The 22,543-nt window shown below is 41.2% G+C and overlaps 1 long non-coding RNA gene across 1 annotated transcript; it reads right to left on the bottom strand.

Moving 5' to 3' along the window:
• LOC110256478 lies at window positions 9,063-21,139 on the bottom strand. The gene is made up of 3 exons (XR_002338063.1): window positions 21,018-21,139; window positions 16,751-16,820; window positions 9,063-9,121 (listed from the first exon to the last, which is right to left on the bottom strand). It is a non-coding gene; the product is annotated as an uncharacterized LOC110256478 (long non-coding RNA).

Below are 22,543 nucleotides of genomic sequence, written 5' to 3'. Positions count from 1 at the left end.
GCAGAGATTTCCCTGTTTTGATGGCCATTCTATCCCTTGTTATATGGATACGAGCAATATTCCCAACTGTGAAACTAGTGTCCCTGAAACCTAAAGGCTATTGTGCTGCAGTTTTACTTTTTTTTTTTTTAAGAAGGGGTGAGATAATAATTTGTTATTTACTTTGGCTGAGATATCCTGAAATGCCTAGACCCTAGACCTTTAAAAAGTTTGCTGATGTGGCCTGTGATGGTTAGTTCCCATTTTATTTATGGCATGAGTCTGACTTGTGAAGGCTTTGAGTATCCTTGACACTTCTTGCTCATCAGGTCTGATTTACATGATGTCACCCCCAGCCTGATATCCTGCAAATGCCCAGCTTGTCCAGGGCTCCTCAGACTATATTATGACAGAGAGAAGAGAGTTAGCATAGCCCTGGGTCAACACTGCAAATGAATACCGTTGTCTGTTCTGAGCAAATGTGAACTGTTTCTGATCCTTCTTTTTGATAGGGATGAAAGGACAGAGTTCCCAGATCAAAGGCTGCACACCATGTACCTGAGCCTGTGTTTAAGAAAAAATAGACTATCTGGTAAGGAAGCTTCAGTGCCAGCTGTGGCTGCTGCTTGTTTAAGTCTGTAGGAGTCTGTCACCCTCCAGGACCGATGTGAGTTCTGCAGGGCCCAGACTGATTAATTCAATGGTGATATGATAACAGCCACACTCTGCATCCTGTAGGTACTTAAGGGTAGTTCTAAGCTTCAAAATCCAAACCTCCCCCTCTAACCCATCCAAGGATACGATATCGTTTTTGATTTACTCTCTTGGCTGGGGTAGGAGACAGTTTAGAAACTTCCCCCTTGAGCTTCCTCACTGTGATAGCTCTTATTTGTGTAAGCCTTGGCAACCATCAGTTTATCTGTTCCTAAACACTTGGGGACTGGGGGCATGATTCTTTCCCACCAGGAGCTCTGAGCTTTGTCCAAGCAGAGCTGCCAGGTTTGGTTGAGATCCCGTGGAACCCTGCTATTTTCATGAATAAGTCCTGTGCCTGATCCTTAGCTTTCTCTGCAATTTGAATACGAGGGCTGAGTCTCTTTAGGAGCTGGCAAGGAGGACTTCTGCCTTTCACACTTAGCATTTCATTGATGGTTAACATCCTCAGGCTTTTGCTGTCACCCTCCCAAACATCAAGAGACCTGGACAACAGCCATCCAATCTTACCTCTTCAGAATGGCTCTTTCCTGTTTGTATTTCTCAAACAGCCAGTGGAAATGCACGGGCCATGCATTTCCTGCCCCAGTTCTCTGCTGCTTTGAACCTCGAGCTGCGTGATAGAGATTCACTGCTAGCTGGGCAGTGGGTGGTCCAGTTCTGAAATTATATTAATTAGCCTTGCTTTCTGGAACCACTTCTGGCATCAGGGTGGGTTCCTGAAGCAGACGGTGAGGGGCACATCAGCATGGTGGACGTTGGTTAGGGGCACTCTGGTGATCCAACCAGGGAGGAAGCAGCAGGGGCCAGAGGAGAAATTGAACAATGTGGCTCTTATCCCATGGAAGCTGGCATCGTTTTCAGAATCCTGCTGAGTTGGAGCAGGAGGTCAGGCTGCCATGCTCCTGACTTGTCAGCCAGTCATTAGACTTCAGGTTTTGCAGGAAAAGGGTGTGATCTCATGCAAGGTGGTTCTCATCAGCCCAGGGCAGCATCTGCAGAGCAAGGACAGTCCTCCCAGCTCTGCAGAAATGCACCTTTCAGTCCCGAAGGGGATCCGAAAAATGCAGAGGGTGGCCATGCCAATCACTCCCCACTATTTGTTGTATTGGGCTCCCTTCGAGCCTCACATGGCAGCGCTGATCCCTTTTTCTGGTGGTTGGAGCGAATGCTGAAATCGTGCCACAGATTGGAGGCAGCCCTTGGACTGGGGGTACCATCATTAGAAGCTCTCTTCTCATTGTCTCCGGAATGTTAAGTCTTTTCCATGGAGACATGCTATCCTAGAAGGCTTAGGCCACACTTGGCCATCTCTATCTCTCAGACACCAATTCTCGGGGGTGAATTGGAGCCTCCACCTGCTGCTGGGCTGTCATCAAGCCAGAAGCGACACTGAGACAATCTAGCTGTCCTCTGCACATTGGGAGCTGATGAAGGTGAATCGGGGGAGCTGCAGACACAGACACAACGGGCTCATGCAGGTTTTGAACTGCACATCCCAGAGCCGACCACAACAAAAGCCCCAACGAGGAAAGGTCAGACCCATGAAGTGCTATTTGTTTTCACGGAAACTTCATCCCTCCCACTTAACACCCGTCTAACCAGAAACGGAATCAATTACCACGTGTCAGCCTGAAACCTGACCCAAGAAAGAAAAGAAGGACACAACCTCCCCTGGGGGGTGGCAGGCGGGCAGAGGGGGCTGGGGAGATAGAAGCCTCTGGGCGGGAAGCCATGAATGAACCACTCTCTCCTGTAATTAAGAGTGGAAGGCGCCGAGACCCTGCCCGCTTTCCTCTCTCCCTTGCGTATCCTTTGAGCCGGGATCAGTTTTACCGGTTGTACTACTGGGTGTTTCTTTCTCGAAAGGTGGTCAGCAAGCCTGTGAGGTTATTTGACTTTGGTTACATAATTGAAGATGCAGAACATTCTAGGCATTTATTCTTTTACTGAGTTCCAGAAGGGAGCATTCCTGGCAGATCATTTATTGGCCGCCATACCTATTTGAGCTGATTGAGTGGCTTTATTTCTCAGGCTTCTGTTAAATGTGGTGTCAGCTCACCCGAGAGTGTCCACTTAAGGTACCTTTGTGGCAGTCGCAAAAAGAGAGCTTGGTGAGGGGTTCTTTTCAGAAGTTCAGTGGATGTGTCCCATCCACTGGGGATGTCAGTGGATGTTAGTTTGGTGCTCTTTTGTCAACTCTTTTTTCTTCTTTCTTTTTTCTTCTTTTTATAGACACACCCGCATATGGAAGTTCCCAGGCAGGGGTCACACTGGGGCTGTGTGCCCGCATGAGGCACTGCAACTCAGGATCTGAGCCGCATCAGCGACCTATGGTGCAGCTTGCCGCAACGATGGATCCTTAACCCACTGAGCAAGGCTAGGGATCAAATCCCCATCTCATCAACACTGTGGGGTTCTAACCCACTGAGCCACAGCGGGAACTCCTTGTCAACTCTTTTAAATAAGATCCTTTTTGTTTCCTAAAGGTCTGCTTATTATTCATCAAGGAGACCTGAGCTCTTAAATTTTTATGAATAAGATCGCAGGATGAAGAACCCTCTTGTCTGCAGGTAGAGCCTTCAATGACATCTTCTGCGAATGGCATTGCCTCTCAGATTGCTGTACCATATTGGAATGTTCCAAGTGTGATCCAGCGCTGACTAAAATGAGATAGTGGGTACAAAAAAGCAGGAAGCTTGGCTCCAGATATCCTGGTGGCTGTCGAAAGAGATTTCCATTTATCACCCGGGGGGTTAATGAAAGGCAAGATTTTTGCTCATCCAGATGATTAAAATTGTCAGGGGAATAGCAGGCAGATGCGAAAGAATGAATGATGTGTTCTCCGCCGCAGTTAGTTTTCTTTGGTCTTATATATTGATACCTCTTTATGACACTATTTTAAGGTGATTTCTCCTCATCTAAATGGTGCTCATTTGGAGGGACTTCTGTCTGCAGAGACAGGTATGTGTGCTTTCCTCTTTGCTCTCTCAAAGTCACACCAGCTACACGCACGTTTTTACTCACTGCCTGCATCCTAAAGTCCCGACATCTTTATCCTTATACCAGCCCTTTATTTCCCTAGGCTCAGCACTGCACTTCCATCTCTGGATGGAAACTGTCCCGGACACCTTAAACGCAGCACCAGCTAAGTGGTGTCAATCCTTTCCCCTGACTTGTTTCTTCTTCCACATTTATTCTCCGTTTCAAATGTGGGATCGAAATCCCAGGGGTCACTTAAGAAGGAAACCTGAGATCCTTTCTTGACCCCCCTCTCCCTTATCCTCCACATCATCAGATGTTATTGATTTTGCCTCCTAAACATTTCTCGCACTGGCCCCTCTCCACCCCCCTTGCCACTTGGCCCTATTTTATGCCTCCACCCTCTCATCCTTCCTATTTTGACAACCTCAGAGTTCTCACCTCTGTAGCTTTGCTCATGCTTTCCCCTCTGGCTAGAGTGTGTCCCCTTTCTCTTTTTAACCAGTGAACCTCAAGACTTTCAGACTCAAATCAGACATCTTTTTTTTTTTTTTGTCTTTTTAGGGTAGCACCTGCGGCATATGGAGGTTCCCAGGCTAGGGGTGGAATCAGAGCTGCAGCTGCCGGCCTACGCCACAGCCACAGCAATGCCAGATCCGAGCCGCATCTGTGACCTAGTCCACAGCTCAGGCAATGCTGGATCCTTGACCCACTGAGCAGGGCCAGGGATCGGACCACATCCTCATGGAACCTAGTTGGATTCCTAACCTGCTGAGACAACACGGAACTCCCAAGCATCTTTTAAAGGAAGCATCAATTACTTTTTTGTTTTAAAAATCTGCATTTTCTCTTGAGTTCTTGCTCTTCCTTAATTTTATCCCTGTATCTCCTCCCCCTATCACCCAGGCGAAAATTTCGAATCACCTTTGAAGCCAGATGATGTCATTTACCAAACGCCTACTCGCCACTGCACTTTACCCCTTCTCTTTTCCTGTTCCGCCATTGCTTTTGCAGGCTGGAGCCCACCTGATTTTCATGTAAGCCAGCACCCCTGTCTCCTGGCAAATTTTTCCACCCCATTCTTCCCAGTCTTGTCCTTGGAGTTAACATGGATTCATCTTTCTACTGGACTTCTTTGGTCAAATCCTTCTCTGGACCCATTTCCTGCAGAGAAATGTCCTAACTCCCTAGCACAGCATTTGGGCCCTTTACAACCTGACCCTAATTTACCATTTTAGTGGCAGGTGCTTCACACCTGCCTAACTTCCAGTGTCTGCCTTCCCCACCCCCAACTACCCTCAGCTTAGAGCCATGCAGTCCTTCTTATGCTTTTGGCTTATGGCCGTACTGTTCTTGACTGGGGACTTCGTCTCTGGGTATTAAAATTCTACTTACCTTTAAAAGCCTAATTTAAATGGAAATACCATTTGAGGGATTCCCAGTTGCCTTTTCTTTGCAGTCTCAATGCATGGCTATCTACTTATCACAGTTTGCCCAGCACCTTAGGCACTTAGGTATCTATTTTCTTTTGAGCTTGTGGACACCCCAGAGATGTGTTTTATGGTTTGTACTTCTTGTTCCTTCCGTTGGCATTAAATCTATGAAAAAAATGGAAAACTATACACTTTAAATGTAAGTTTTTATTAAATATAAGTTTAAATAGGAGAACTCTTGGGAGTTCCCACTATGACTCAGTGGTAATGAACTCGACTAGTATCCATGAGGATGGGGATTCAATCCCTGGCTTCACTCAGTGAGTTAAGGATCTGGCATTGCTGTGAGCTGTGCTGTAGCTCACAGATATGACTTGGATCCTGCATTGCCGTGGCTGTGGTGTAGGCCAGCAGCTACATCTCTGATTCGATCCCTAGCTTGGGAAATTCCGTATGCCGCAGGTGCAACCCTAAAAAGACAAAAGAGAGAGAGAGAGAGCTTTCTTTCCTTCTTAAAAAGGAAATATTATTAGTTGCATGCATGCAACAAGACGATTCTGATCTTTGTAAATATTTTGAAATGATCACCGCACTAAGTCTAGTTAACATCCATCCCCATATATAGTCATAGAATATTTTTTCTTGTTATGAGAACTTTTAAGATCTATTAAAAAGAGACTTTATTTTCTATTGTGTGTTCATTTCTCAGCCTTCACTATCACTTCTAACATCTCTTTTAACACTAAACACACACTGAATAGCTTTTGTCTTTTAAAACACTGAGTCCAAACACTTGCTTTGAAATCATAAGGTAGAATTCATGTAAGTACGAAAGAAAGGCTTTCTGAATTGCTAATGTAAAAGCTATCATTTGATGGATTTCAACTTTATGTTTCCAACGGTGCCCGTGAGGACAAAGCTTGAAGCAGGTGCCATGTAGTTTCTCTGGTTTTGGTCTGGCTTGGCTCCCACCCTAAGGAATTCACTTTGTTTTCTTTTACAGTGGCCTCTGATGTTCAGAGGATGGATCAGGGGAAACAAATAGCCTCAACTATATCTTGCTACATAATAAATGGATGTTGGATGAAATGCATACACCGTGTATGGATGAACATGAACATGTGGACAACAGATGATTTTCAGATGTGACCAACATGCTCATTAGGCATTTTTAGCAAAATTCTCCACTAGGCTCATTGTCCTGAAGTTGAAATACAAGAAGTTGACTAGTCTAGTATGCTCTTCAGAATCCTGAGGTTTAACTTGGATCCCTTTGAAGTCTTTTATTGTGACTGATGAATCATTTCAACATTTTGCTGCAGTCAAAGGCTCCCAATAAAAGATAAAATCAAGTGCCTTATTAATCAAGGATACCACAAAAGATTGGAAATCAGGTGAAAATGTGACATGAGTGGTAATACTAAACTCAAAAACCTGTCTCAATCACTGCAAATTTCAAAAGGATTCAGAAACATTAAAAAGGAAAAAGTGCACATGGCCGATTTCAGAAGCCGTTTAGGAAATAAGTGGGTTCTATTTGTAATAGAAAGAAGCCCTAGTCTGACACTTTTCCCAAGTGAATATTTCATACTAGAGACTGGAGTCTCAAAGCAAGGTGGTCTTCTGTGGTTGCCTCTTTGCAAGCACAGATTCCCAGGATAGGTTTGGGCTTGGTCCCCGTGTCTATGTCAGCCACTGATGGGACAAAACTCGCTTTTTTAGGGAGGCTGGTCTTACGTCCAGGTGGGGAGGGTTATCACCAAAGGATGAAGATTTTGAGGTTCTTGGCAAGGACTTCCAAAGTCCCAACTCACCATCCATTCTACTCTTGATGCCCTGAGACAGCATCCGCAGAATGACCAGAGCCTACCACTGCCCTGCAGACCTCAAGACAGAAATGTGAACACCCCTGGGAGCAGCACTAGGATAAATTCTCTGTGGGAACCTGCGAAGAAGAGCTGCCCCAGTCCAGGGGCCAGTGACGGTGAGTGTAGAGGGCGTTAACCAGGCCAGCGAATAAAGCAGATGGGGTATCAAGGCTGCCTAGGGTGAGGATCCAGATGTACCCTGAAAATAACAAATCCCAGAGAGCTTTTAAAGTAAAGAGAAGCAAATTCCTGTTGTCTCATCATCTAATTTCCTCTCCATTTTTTAAAACTAGGAATTGAACATCCACTTGGAGTATCAGACAGAGTGGCTGTTTGTCCAGCCAGATCCCACTATAGACTTACAGACTTCTTTCACTGTGTTTGCCCTGGATTAGAAATCTTTATGGATCCTCCTTCCCTTTAAGGGGAAGTTGGTGTTCAAAGCATTTAAAAACTGGCCCAAACTAACTCTATTCCCCAATACTAGTTCTTTAAGAGAATTAATGCATCTTCAGTCTTCAGTGTGTCTTTGCCAGGCCCCTTTGCCAGGTCCCTTTGCCAGCCCCCAGAAGGATCTTCCTCTCGTCCTCTTGTCCAGTGCAAACTTTGTCTTGAGTCAAAATCCTCTCATATCTCACCATCTCCAGGAAATATTCACAGATCGCCCAAGACACATGAAATAATTTCCTCTTTTATGCCTATTGAGTGTTCCCTATTTTTTCACTTACATGACACTCAGGCCACACTGTCTATTGCTGTCACTTTGTGTGTACTGCCTGAGAATCTGGGCTCATGGACAATGAGGGACACTTTTTGTTTTTCTTTTTCTATCCATCAGCACCAGGCATAATGCCTAGTGTAAACAGCAGTGCTAAGTAGTATTGTTGAGTAAACTCAGTGAATTTTGCCTCTATGCAATGCTTGGTACATGAGTGTTTACATATAAACCCATTCATTCATTCACCCATTCATTCACCATCATTTCTACACATTATTTTTTTTTTTTTTATTCATTCATTACCATTCATTCTACACTCACTGATTACTTATTCCATTCATTCATTCACCCATTCATTCATCCATTCATTTCTACACTGATTACTTATTCCATTCATTCATTCACCCATTCATTCATCCATTCATTTCTACACTGATTACTTACTCCATCCAGCTCTGTGTTTGTCCCTGGAAATATAGCAAGGAGCAATAAAGTCATGGCGCCTATCTTCACAGAGTTTATAGCCTCGTGGGGGAAAAGAAATAGTCACACAATCAACAGTCCCGATACTCATGGTGGCTTACACTTCCTGAAGCCGTAACTCTGTGCTGGGTACTCTAAGCACGCCTTCATATGATCTTACTGAGACCTCAGGACCACCCATGGAAGGAAGCTCTATCTTCTTACAGATCAGGAGATCAAAGCTTAGCATGTTTGCTGGTTTACCTGCCTAAAGCCACCTGGCTGGTGAGCAGAACAGGGAAAGCTTGACCCAGCCTGCGTGACTCCAGAGCCTGTTTTTTCACCACCGCAAATATAATTACTAATGTTACAGGGACGACAAAACCACAAATATCATGTGTGTTAGTTTCCCATGGTTGCTGTAACAAATTACCACAATTTAGTGGCTTAAAGCAACACAAATTTATTATCTCAAAGTTCCGGAAGTCAGAAACCCAACACGGGTCTTACCAGGCTAAAACCAAGTTGTGGACATGACCACATTCCCCCTGGAGTCCCAAGGGGGAATTCCACGTCCTTGCCTTTTCGAGTTTTGAGAAGCTGCCCTCATTCCTTGACTCAAGGCTCCTCCCTCCATCTTCAAAGCCAGTGGCATCACATCCATATGATCCACATCTGTCTTCACATTTCTCTCTGACTACAGGTGAGAAAGATTCTATGATTTTTAGGACTCATATAATCACATCTGGCTCACCTGAACAATCCAGGGCAATTTCTCCATCTCAAGATTCTTCTTTTCTTTTCACGGCTGTACCAGCAGCATACGGAGGTCTCTGGGCCGGGGGTTGAATCATGCCATAGCCACAGCAACACCAGATCCAAGTTGCATCTGAGACCTACACCACAGCTTACAGCAACGCTGGATCCTTAATCCACTGTGTGAGGCCAGGGACTGAATCTGCAAACTCACAGAGATAACGTTGGGTTCTTTAACCTGTTGAGCCACAAAGGGAACTCAAAGATTCTTAACCATATCTTAATAGCCCTTTTAGCCCTGTGTGGGGACATATTTATGGGTTCCAAAGAGTAGGGCATGGATCTCTTTGGGGAATGGTTTTTCTACTGATCGTACTATGACAGAGGGTAGCAAGGGGCGCAGCCTAGAGGTGTAGAGAGGGCTTGGAGTTCCCGGTAGGGCAGGTTCCCCAGGCCAAGGATCGAGGCTGTGTGAAGCCCCTGCAAAGTCACAGAGCTGGGGCCTTAGCAAGTCTGAGAGTAACCTGATGTGGTTATGGGGAAAAGTGGCCCCTGCTGAGGCCAGAGAGTGTGGCTGGGGCTGGTGGGTAGGAGAGGGGTTCCATCATGACTCCAGGAGAAAAGGGCAGTAATTAAAAAGGTCAAAAGGGTGTATGCTATTGTATATGGACTGGGTGGTCAATGGGGACCTGCTGTATAGCACAGGGAACTCTACTCAATATTCTGTGATAACCTATATGGGAAAAGAATCTGAAAAAGAATGGATATGTGTATGTATATAATAGAATCACTTTGCTGTTCAGCAGAAATTAACACAATATTATAAATCAACTATACTGCAGTACTATTTTAAAAAATAACAAAAAAGTTGCAAGTATATATTAAAAGTTCACGAGAAAAAAACTATGGAGTAATTGAAATTAACCGAACTTATTACAGTAAATCACTTTTCAATATATACATGCATTAAATCATTGTGCTGTACACCTTAAACTAATACAAGGTTGCATGTCAATTATATCTTAAAAAACTAGAAAAATTTTTTAAAAGTCAAGAAGGGCATTCATTTTCAGCACATTCTGCTGCTGTGTGGAGGACAGGTTGGTAAGGAGCAAGAGGGGATACAATTGGGAGGATATTTCAGAGGCAGGTGGGAGATGTTGCTGGTCTGAGCCAGGATGCTGGCATTGCAGGTGAGGAGAGGCCTGCCTGGGCTCTTCTCCAGAGCACATAGCAGGGCTTGGTGTTGCCTGGATGTACAGTTAAGGGAGAAACGTCCAGGTTCCTTAGTGCGATAACTGGAGTGTGTGGGGCAATGGTAGTTGGAAGAAGACCAGGCTTGGACAGGAGTGGGATGATCAGGGCCAAGTGACTCAAGAAGGAGCAAAAGCAATTGATATATGAAAAACATTTCTCTTGAAGATAGGAGGCCAGGGGATATAACTAGGGCAAAATTTGATAGAATATCTCATTTTGGTTCTTATGATTGAATATTTATAGAGGTATTTCTTTAAGAGGACCCAACTGCACAATGTTGAAACATTTCCTGGAAAATTATGCAGACCAAATATTCTGATGTTAGTTTGGTTTGATTAAGGGTCACAGATCGGTTATCATATTCCAGCCTTTCCATCCTAATAACCAACCCTTTTTTCCCCCCTCTCTTTCACATGGGACTTTTATGTGCACTACACATATTTTTTTTCAAATCCCAGACTGATGGCTGAATTTTTGGGCATGGCATAAAGTCCTTGATTTTTAAAAAAGATTCATTTTGTTTTTCAGTGAATCTGTATAGGATTGTACATTTCAACAAAATTAATATTTTGTAAAAAAAAAAAAGACTTCAGGAAATTGTGTTTTGACATGAGTCAATTATGGGACCATGCAAAGTTGAACTAACAGAATCACACGCATGCTCCTGTAACTTACCAACATATTTTATATGCCTGTCCTGGGATGGGACTCCACAACCATCTTGTTTAGACCTCACAACATGACTGCATCTACTGACAGAGGTTAGGTTGGGAAGCTCGATAGTAGAAAAGAATGGAGGAAATTTTCCCAGTGAGCAAGAACATTAGAATTTCCCACTGATCCCCATTCATCCCTGGGGACTGTGGTTGCCTGCATGTGAAATGCTTTTGGTACCCAGACTTCTTCCTTTTAATCTGTTTCAGTGGTTCTCAAACTTCAGTGAGCCTAAGAACGACTGCACAGGGCTGTAGAGATAAAGCCATGGATCTCATGCTTGATGTGCCATTTAAGACAATTTCGAGGTCATCTTAGACTTTTAATTTTTGCCTTCAGTGATGATTTTAGAACTTAAACTCCACATGAATCCTTGGAACTTACTGCAATCTGGGGCAATAATTCCAAGTCTGACTTTGGGTGATATTTCAGCACCCTGCCTCTGAACAGAAGAGGGGTTGAAGTTAAGAGACGGCAGGAGATGCTCCATACGAAATTGATTAAATAATTAGATGGTGATAAACTCTGATCATATTTGTGGTAAAGACATCCTGGCACAGCAAGACAGCAGAGCCTTTAATATGGTCAGATACTAAAACAAGGACAGCGGTGGACCTAGGATATATACAATGTATGTACACTGAGATTCCTTGTGAGGGACCAAGGTGTCACCTAGCACCATACAAGCAAAGGTTTAGTGTAGTTTGAATGGAGACAAATGTTGGGAGAACCGCTCAGCTCATGGCACACAGGAGGGGATGCCACAGGCCAGACTCAGGCCACAGCTTCCTTAGTGCTTACTTATACGGCCACATCATCACCTGTCATATTGACGTGGATTTAATTTGAAATTTTATGGCTTTTTATCATTCAAAAAATTTTATGGCTTTCCCTGCAGCATATGGAAGTTCCTATGCCAGAGACTGAATCTGTGAGGCAGCTGTGACCTATGCCACAACTGTGGCAGTGCTGAATACTTTAACCCACTGTACAGGCTCCAGGATTGAACCTGCACCTCTACAGCAACCTGAGCCGTTGCAGTCAGATTCTTAATCCACTGTGCCACAACTAGGATTTCTATCATTTTGATTATATTTATTTTCAATGTTATTTTAATTTGTAGTTGCAGGAGTGTTCTAAGCTAAGAGAAGCTATTTCTAGTTTTTGGTGGGTTCATATTTAAGACACAGTATAATTTAAACCACCAACAAGCTAATGAATTTGGTACAGGATAGGATTCAATCCAGGGCTACATATTCTATCCTCAAACCCTTACAGTGCACCTGGGATATAAAGATGAATATGTTGTAAAGATGGGAATTTTTTCTCCTAAGAAAAGGGTCCTTGCCTTGCTCAACTTAATGGAATAGTGCCTCATACTATTCCTAAGAACAATGACAAAGCCTGAAACATCCTTCACAGCTGCCTGCGTGTGCATGTTGACTATGTGGAAATGCACGAAGTGTTAAGTAAATGCGTTCTTGCTGATACTTTAGTTCCCAAAGGGCTCGTATGAAGTATATCAGATCCTGAAATCTTGGCATGTCCTTAACACTATCTGTATTAAATAGATGATAAAATTCACTTTGTTAAAAAAAAAAACTGCAGGTAAAGTGAACTTGGCAGAAAAGCATCTTAAAAAACAGTCAAGAAAATAAGGCTTGGTAAACCAAACCAAACCAAACCAAACACAAATGAAAAGGAAGACTTGAGAAGTTATCCTTGACCCTCAAGCCAAGATCCCTTTGTTAAGGATGAAGAGGAGGACAACTTTGGGGCTTAAACTTTCTGCGGTTCCTCCATATTCCATGGGGTTGGATGTCTCCATATAAGCCACCTTCTCATCTTCAGACTCTAGCATCTTGCCTGCTCGTGCGCGTTGAGTGCTTGAGGAATGAAAGGAATATGTATTTAGGGTGATTTCTATTCCATGGCCAGTGTAGCATTCAACATGTGAGTCAGCTCCCTGGCAGCTCTGGAAACTGAAGTCCTGCTTCCAGGCACCAGGGCTGCAAACCTTCTGCATAGATTATGAAATGGTCTGCACAAGTGATTTCCGGGGCAGTTTCTATGTTTCTGATTCATCATGACCGTGGCCATCCCAGGCTGGACCAGCTGTGTGTGCCCAAGCTGGTTGGCTACAGGTTAAGTCCTGCCCCAGTCCACATGAGTATTATTCATGTGAACTCAGAGGGGAAGTCCAGTCCTTTGGGATGGCACATCTTTCGGGTCTCTCTAAGCAATGTCACAAATGTGATTCTGGTTCTTGGCTTTTGGTGCAGCTAAAAAAAGAAATTAGAGTCTTTGAGCTGGTCTACATGTTTATAGTACTGTGCCACGAAAGGTTCTTTAGTTTCTTTGTTGAGTTTTTTTTTCCTTCTGTTTTTTAATATATTTTTCAGAAATGGTAGGTCCTGAGCCAACCAATTCCCAAACACTCATTCATTTGTTAGTCCAAGGGTGACTTACAATTGCTCCTCCCATCAGGATCAAGCAAATGGGGAAGGGTGATGTTGGCCATTGTCTGGACTTCTGGAGAAAGGAAAGTCCAGGGCAGGCTGAGCCATGCAAGTTCGTTTGGTTTCTTAAGTTGAACTAGGCAGTAAAAATAAACTGACCTGATACTATTCCAGATCAAGTCTAGGGGATGGTAAATCTTGTTCTTTCTTCCCCTTGAGATATCTTCCCCTTGTTCTTTGAAAGAATAAAAAGTTTCTCTTCATTGAGAAATACCAAGTTTCTAGACAAAAGGCATGAGTGGGAATGCCTTTTTGCAGAGATGAAACATTTGAAATCTACTTTGCGAACTGATGCCTTACCAGCCTTCATTCTTGCTTCTTTCTTTACTTTTTCAGGCTGTTTTTGTGATTTTCACTGCTCTCTACTCTTCACGCCAGAACCTAGGGTCCAGATGTGCAGTTGGGTGTACATCTTTAGAATTGGCTCCATCATTTCACTAGCAAAGGTATCTTCTTATAGGCTTCTTGGTGGGATTTTGTGATGCCTTGAGAATTGGGTGAGTGATGATGGTTGGTGATTCAAAGACGGATGGTTTATTAATACTGCAGACACTGTTAGCCAAGAAAGTAGGTTTGGTGTTTGGTTCTGGGGGACAGAAGATTACAATAGTTTCCTTTCCATTTTTTTTTTTATAAGAAAAGTCAAATGCCAAAACATAGTAGGAAGAATTTGAGGCCAGGGAGAAGGCTGAGAGTTGGATGGGAATACAGGATCGAATAAGATTTGATGCTTTGAGTACTTGTAATGATCCTAGGCTGTTCCAAAAATGTGAACTTTCCCAGCATCTCCATTCATTAGCGAAAAATTTGTGACATCTGCAGTCGCATTTATCTTTTAAATTTCCTTCCTAACCATTGGGTCACATAGTCTGGTACTTCATTAGTAATGATTTTACTGACAGTTCCCTTAAACATTCTCTGAATTCAGGTGGAGGAAGATAGATTTTGAGCTAATCTTTCTTGACATAAACATATATCACATAGGAGACAACGATTCTTTCTATTTTTCATTTGTTTTCTTTGGTGTTATCTGACATCAGGTTGTCAGAACAAATTAAGTGGTGAGTGAGCAATAATTGCTTGGCGATATAAGAAGATAGGTAAAAATTGCTTTTTAACTCAGTAGATGCCCCACTTCCCACAGCTCAAATGTTTAGGTAGGCAACTATTCATCGAGTCGATGGGCTTGTGGATATATTTATGGACTTGGCCCATCTTTTGAAAACGGGGATTTGTACTGGAAAGTTTGGAATTGCTGACTTCATAGCTCAGGTTTCCTGAACAAGTGCCGACTTTTCTTCCCCTCTGTGCGACGCAAATGTGGTCCTGTTTTTAATGCAAATCTTGGGTATGTGCTGCGCCCTTTCTTCAGACCCTCCACAAATATCCTCCTGTGCTGCATCTGCCACACTTCCTTCTAACATCTAACTGAACTTTGACGCATGTCTTGATTCTTTTAGAAAATCTGTTTTCAAGCCCAATTAGAGATCAGAGTGACAAACTTTTTGGAACCTCAGGCTCAAGATGCATCAAAGCATGTACAAATGAAACATTTTCCATCATTTCCTCAAATATTTATTTCAGCTAATTCCTTGGTGAAATCTGGGAGTTTTATCTATGTTATGACTTCAGCGGTGGAAAAATGAAGTAGAACAGTCTTTTTTTTTTCCTTCCTAATTAATATATGCAACAGGCAGGATTCTTAGTACTTGGAGCTATTTCTATTCCCATGAAGCCTGGAAAACTGGTCAATGGGTGGGACCCAGCTGTGTTAGTTTGTTCTTAGTTAATATAACTTGGTCCAGGAAGTATAAAAAAAATAGAAAGGTGCCTTTTACAGAAGAGGGAAATTTTTTGTATTACGTGTACTCGATTTATAATGTTTCAGTTGGATAGCAAAGCAATTCCATTATATATAGAGGTGTGTGTATTTATATATTTATACGTATATGTATATATTCTTTCTCAGATTATTTTCCATTATAGATTATTATAAGAAATTGAGTATAGTTCCCTGTGCTATACAGTAGGTCCTCATTGTTTGTCTATTTTATTTACAGTAGTGTGTATCTTTTAATCCCAAATTCCTAATTTGTTCGCCCCAACCAAAAGAGAGGGAAATTTCCTTGGATTTGGCCAAGGGAAGATGTTCAGGCCACTAGCCGAGTAAGGTAAATTGTCCGGGTTACCGTTTCATTGGAAGATCAACCCTTCCTAACATGTAACTGAAATGGGAAACTAGGATTAGCCTACTTGTGTTTTCACACTGTATACACAGATGAAACTGAATCAGGAAGAAAAAGGGCAGCAGACTGCTTTTTAGCTTTAGACGCATGTGGTAAATCTTAAAACTTCAAGTGCAAATGTTGGAATCAGGAAAGCCTTAAAACTCGCTAGGTGTGTATATATATATATGCACAAATGTGTAAGAGTTTGGTACCCATTTATTGGAGGGAAATATGCTTCAATTATTAGTTCAGAACTGTTCGCTACTCAGGAATCAATAAGGATATGTACTTAGAAATTTTGGGGTTGATTAATTAAACAAAGAATCAAAACAGAGCTTACTCTGCGTTGTGTGGTGGGGTAGTGAAATTACATGGTGGAATTACATGGCAGCACACTCAGGGATCATGGGTCTGTGGTCTCAGAGGAGACAGCCAGGAAATAATCAGGATGGAGACTGATAATAGAATGGGGCCATGAGGGAAGAGAGTGTTACAGTAAGTTCCCCGCAGGGATGAAGAGGAGATGAAGTAGACGTGAGTCCAGGGATGGTGTAGCTGAGTCATGGAGGGAGATGGACAAGCAATAGATAGCCTACAAAAGGGCAGAGATTGTATCAATTGACAGCCAGGCTGCAGCTCTGAAGGTCCTTCTTGGTTGGAATGGGGAGTTGCTATTGCTTATAATAATGAGGAAATGGTTGTAGGATAATATTTCTCCTTTTCCAAGGAACAGTCTATTTGAATTAATGAATAGTTAATTCCACATAGCTGGATAGTTTATTATTTAAAAAAATTTTTTTTAAGTCTTTAGGAAAATTTATTTGCCATCTTCATTGGACATAACCTTCATCTTCAAGGTTGTTATTTGGTTTATTTTTACTTTTTTTTAGTTTTATTTATTTATTTATTTTAAATTCTTATTTCCCCAATATAATTTTTTTTCTACTGTACAGCATGGTGACCCAGTTACGCATACATGTACACATTCTATTTTCTCACATTGTCATGCTCCATTATAAGTGACTAGACAGAGTTCCCAGTGCCACACAGCAGGATCTCTTTGCTAATCCATTCCACATGCAATAGTTTGCATCTATTAACCTCAAGCTCCCAATCTTACCCACTCCAAGTAGGTAGGAAGTTCCCCTTGGCAACCATAAGTCTGTTCTCCAAGTCCATGATTTTCTGTTCTGTGGAAAGATTCATTTGTGCTGTACATTAGATTCCAGATATAAGTGATATCATATGGTATTTGTCTTTCTCTTTTCTGACTTATTTCACTCAGGATGAGAGTCTCTAGTTCCATCCATGTTGCTGCAAATGGCATTATTTTGCTCTTTTTTCATGGCCGAGTAATATTCCATTGTGTATATATACCACAGCTTCCTAATCCAATCATCTATCAATGGACATTTGGATTGTTTCCATGTCTTGGCTATTGCGAATAGTGCTGTAATGAACATGTGGGTACATATGTCATTTTCAAAGAAAGTTTTGTCTGGATATATGCCCAAGAGTGGGATTGCTAGGTCATATGGTAGTTCTATGCTTAGTTTTCTAAGGTACCTCCATACTGTTCTCCATACCAGCTTACATTCCCACCAACAGTGCAGAAGGGTTCTCTTTTCTCCACATCCCCTCCAGCATTTGTTTTTTGTGGAATTATTAATGATGGCCATTCTGACTGGTGTGAGGTGGTATCTTGTGGTAGTTTTGATTTGCATTTCTCTAATAATAAGGGATTTTGAGCATTTTTTCATGTGCTTGTTGGCCATCTGTATATCTTCCTTGGAAAAATGTCTATTCAGGTCTTTTACCCACTCTTCAGCTGGGTTATTGGCTTTTTTTCTGTTGAGTTGTGTAAGTTGCTTTTATATTTTAGAGATTAAGCCCTTGTCAGTTGTATCATTTGAAACTATTTTCTCCCATTCTGTAAGTTGTCTTTTTGGTTTTTTTTTTTTGGTTTCCTTTGATGTGCAAAAGCTTTTCAGTTTGATTAGGTGCCATTGGTTTATTTTTGCTTTTATTTCTGTTGCTTTGGGAGACTGACCTGAGAAAACATTTGTAAGGTTGATGTTAGAGAATGTGTTGTTTATGTTCTCTTCCAGGAGTTTGATGGTGTCTTGTCTTATATTTAAGTCTTTAAGCTATTTTGAGTTTATTTTTGTACAACATCCATTCATGATCAAAACTCTTACCACAGTAGGTATGTTCCCTCTATACCTTAACATAATTAATGCCATTTATGACAAACCCACAGCAAATATAATATTCAATGGAGAAAAGCTGAAAGCCTTCCCACTAAAATTTGGAACAAGACAAGGTTGCCCATTCTCACCACTGTTATTCAACATAGTACTGGAAGTCCTAACCAGAGCAATCAGACAAACAAAAGAAATAAAAGGCATCCAAATAAGAAGAGAAGAGGTAAAAGTGTCACTGAATGCAGATGACATACTGTATACAGAAAACCCTAAGGACTCAACCCAAAAACTACTTAAACTGATCAGCAAATTCAGAAAAGTAGCAGGATATAAGATTAACATTCAGAAATAAGTCACATTTCTGTATACTAACAATGAAATATTAGAAAAGGAATACAAAAATACAATACTCTTTAAAATTACACCCCCCAAAATCAAATACCCAGGAATATACCTGACCAAGGAAGTAAAGGACTTATATGCCAAGAACTCTAAAACATTAATCAAGGAAATTAAAGAAGATGTAAGGAAATGGAAAGATATTCCATGCTGCTGGGTTGGAAAAGTTAATATTGTAAAAATGGCCATACTACCCAAAGCAATCTACAGATTCAATGCAATCCTTATCAAATTACCCAGGACATTTTTCACAGAACTAGAACAAACAATCCAAAAATTTATATGCAACCACAAAAGACCCAGAATTGCCAAAGCAATTCTGAGGAACAAAAACCAACAGGAAGCATCACTCTCCCAGACCTCAGGCAACGTTACAAAGCCACAGTCATCAACACAGTGTGGTACTGGTACCAAAACAGACAGACAGACCAATGGAATGAGATATAGAACCCAGAAATAAACCCAGATACCTATGGTCAATTAATCTTTGACAAAGGAGGCAAGAACATAAAATGGGAAAAAGACAGTCTTTTCAGCAAATATTGCTGGGAAACCTGGACAGCTGCTTGCAAATCAATGAAACTGGAACACACCCTCACACCATGTACAAAAAAGACAGCTGTATAGTTTAGACTTTGATGTTTTTTTCTTAAGAAATTATCTGGCTCTGTGGAAATTAATATTTACCCTTCAAAATCTAGATAAATGTGAACAGCTGACCTCAGAATCTCTTTGGATATAGTTAAGAATGTCATATTTTTGCCCAAATTGGCCCTGATGTGTCATATTATATGAATACAATGCCTAAAACTAGATGACCCATGGATTCCTTGTGTAAATATTTTTAGGTGGGTCATTCTTCTAAAATAATATGAAGTTCACTTATGGTATTTGATTTAGGTTTTTTGTGTCTACATTTATTAGGTGAATCTATAGGGTTTTTTTCTTTTATCTTTTTTTTTTCTTTCTCCCTTTTCTGGTTTTGTTCAGGATTAGACCAGTTTTATAATGGTGTTGGTAAGCTCTCTATATTTTCTATGCTCCAAAGTGATTCATGCATTATAAAAATAATCTATTCCTTATTTAAATGAGTGTTTCAGAATTCCCTTCTGGCACAGCAGGTTAAGGATCTGGCGTTGTCACTGCAGCAGCTCAAGCCACTGGTGTGGTGCATGTTTGATCCCTGGCCCAAGAACTTCTACATGCTACAGGTGTGGCCAAAAAACAAATAAATAAAAGAAAGAGTGGATCTAAAAAGGCTGTTATGTCTGTAACCTCGTGGTGATAAATTGTGGGTAACTTTTCCAAAGTTTCTATAGTTTTGTTTTATCTGAGTGAGATGTTCTTGCTTTTGTTTCCATAACGAACATTTTCTTAAAAGAGTTTGCCATTTCTTGAAGATTTTCAAGGGAATCGGCACAGAGCTATAGAAAATATGTTTTTCTGTTTTTGAAGCTTCTTTGCATTTGGCGTCATTTCTATATTTTTCATTTGCACAGGTATATTTTCACTTTCTGATTTTATTTTCTTATTTTGAGCAACTAGAAATATGTGTGTATTTATTTATGTTTTCCAAAGAATCAGTTCCAGGATTTACCTATCAGTTTTACAGTTTGTTTAACAAAACTAATTTTTTCCCCTCCTGTAGATTGCTTGGTTTTTGCATAGGTGGTTTAGTTCTTTTAATTTTATTCTTTTTTTAATATTACAAAACTTAAATGTGAACTTTCCAATGAGAACTGCTTCATCCTACCTTAGAAGTTTTGATAATTTTAAAATATCACTCATCAACATTTCTATTTAGTTGGGTCAGCATTTTTATAATCTTCATTTGGATCTTTAATGAATTTCGTGTTCACTACCAGTCTTCTTAGGTCACAAAATTTAATTTTTTGGAGCAATCTCTTGATGATTTGGTTTTTTTTAATAATCATTTTCCCCCAGGTTAAATTTAGGCAAGACAGTAGTTTCAGTGTTATGGAAGGGATATCTGAAGCTGCTTTAATTTTTGTTCTGTTGTAGATAACTTCTTTTTCTTTCCTTCTTTGCCTCCACCTAAATGCTTATACACCCTTTCCCCCATTTATATGATTTAGGAGTTGTCAGAACGTATTTTGATGGGGGCACGCATCAATTTAGGTTAGATCGTGGTGAATGAATCCTTTTCCTCCACTGAGGTGTTTTTTGAGCTCTAACACTTTGGTAAATTATTTTAAATCAAAACTTTTTTTTTTCAGCCTTTCTGGCTGAAATACCTCCTCAAGAATTCCCGGCATTTAAGTAGTCAGTGTTATTTCTGAGGCATCTTATCTTCCTTTTTATCTCCTTTCTCCTCCCACTCATCCTGAACACCCGACTTTTCTCTCCATCCTCGTTCAGTTTTCTACGCGGCCTAGGCTGCCTTCACCAGACGTGAAGTGGGTATTTACTTTCCGGCGGCATATGTCATTGTCATGACCCCCTTCCTGGTCTCACCAGCAACCTTTTGGATTCTTGTCCTCTTAACTTACATTTTACCTTTTGGTTCTTTCTCCTGGCCCTTTGCTAAGTGGGATCCTCTCTTTCCCATTTGCTTTCCTGACACTCTGAGCTGGCACAAAGGGTGAGAAAGTATGAATCCCATCTCCTCCTACTCAAGCTCTCATTTCAATCCGCCCTTGGATTGCCCCTCCCAGACTGGATGGACCTTCAGTGGTCACCCCTTGTCTGCCTCCCCAGGTCATCTGCTGAGATGCCCTCTTCAGATTAGAGTAGAAAGCGAGGCTCTGAAGGGATTATACCTACCTAAAAACCTGCGTCCATGCAATGTGGAGAGAGCTGAGCTGTTTTCTGCTGCATACAGAGCTCGGTTTCTGAGTGTGGAGAAGGCCAAATGAAGGTGTGTCCTGCGGTGGGGCAGCTGGTGGCTTTACCTAGGTTAACACCACCACTCCTCCGCATTCTGTTAATAATTTGCCCGCCAATCATAGTCCTACTCTTCTTGTGGGCTTCTCCCTTTTTCTATATCTTCTTTTCTGTATTTTTTTTTCTCCTTTGCGGAAACTAGGGAAAGAGACGTCATTTTATTCATTTAAATTTATTTTTTTGAGTTGAAGTGTAGTTGATTTGCAATGTTTCAGGTGTACAGCAAACTGATTCAGTTATGCATATCTGTCTGTCTATCTATCTATCTATCATCTATCTATCTATCTATCTATCTATCTATCTATTATCTATTGATCTATATCTATTCTTTTCAGGTTTTTTTCCTATTATAAGTTATTATAAGATATTGAATAGTTACCCATACTATATAGTAGGCCCTTGTTGTTTATCTATTTTGTGTAGAGTAGTGTGTATCTGTTAGTCCCAAATTCTTATTGTATCCCCCCCCCCAACTTTTCTTTTCCTTTTGGAAACCATAAGTTTGCTTTTTATGAAACTGCATTTTAAAATCAGAGATCAATAGCTATGCATTTTATTTCCCCCTCTAGCCATCATTCTTTGGTGATGGATCCCAATTAGAATTCTCTTTAAAATAACTATAAATGCCATAAGACACACAATGGCAAAGGTGATGTGATATTTCTGGAATGAGTTGGGCTAAATACTTTTAGTTTTCTCCCAAATCATGTTGTGGAAAAACTTGATATGATGTGGGTTGTGACTTGTCTCAGTGGAAATAAGACTGCTTTGGGAATCAAAAATCTAGACTTAACCTTGTTGCCCCATGAGCCTATGGCCTTCTGTTTCCTGACCCACAAAAGGAAAAGACTGGGCTAAAAGGCTTCTACAAACCTGTTGCCTTGCATTCTATATATTTTGTAATTATCATAATAAATATTGCATGCAATTTCATTTCTCTGTTGCAAAACCTGGGGCAAGAAGAGGTTTTTGCTTTGTGACAGGAATGTGGAAAGGTGTGTTTGTGGATAGGCAGGAAGTGATCTTGCTTTTTGGTGCCAGATTTTAAAGGTATGTCTTTATTCCTTGCATTACTCCATTGGGTGGACAAGGCGAGGAGTTGCATGCCAAAGCAGGTGATTTTTCTTTAAGGAAATTAGGGCTGACTGAACGAGGGATTGGTTGCTATTATCAGACACTAATGGCCCTTGATAAGGGGTAATCAGATAGCCCTAAAGGCAGGGTTTAGAGTTAAGTAACCAGGCTCCCTTTTTGCAGGAGATATGGCATGACTGTGCTTGGAATGGATTCTTTTCTCTGTAAATTTTTAATCAGCTCAAAAATTTTCATGGAACAATTTACTCCTTCCCCTCCCACCTTTCTACTTACCTTCTTTTGACCTTGATTAAGTGGAAATGTGAAAAAAA

The sequence above is a fragment of the Sus scrofa genome, chromosome 13 (assembly GCF_000003025.6).
Source record: "Sus scrofa isolate TJ Tabasco breed Duroc chromosome 13, Sscrofa11.1, whole genome shotgun sequence".
NCBI lineage: Eukaryota > Metazoa > Chordata > Mammalia > Artiodactyla > Suidae > Sus > Sus scrofa.
The sequence above is the reverse complement of the archived record's forward strand: the minus strand, read 5'-3'. Positions and strand labels throughout refer to the sequence as shown.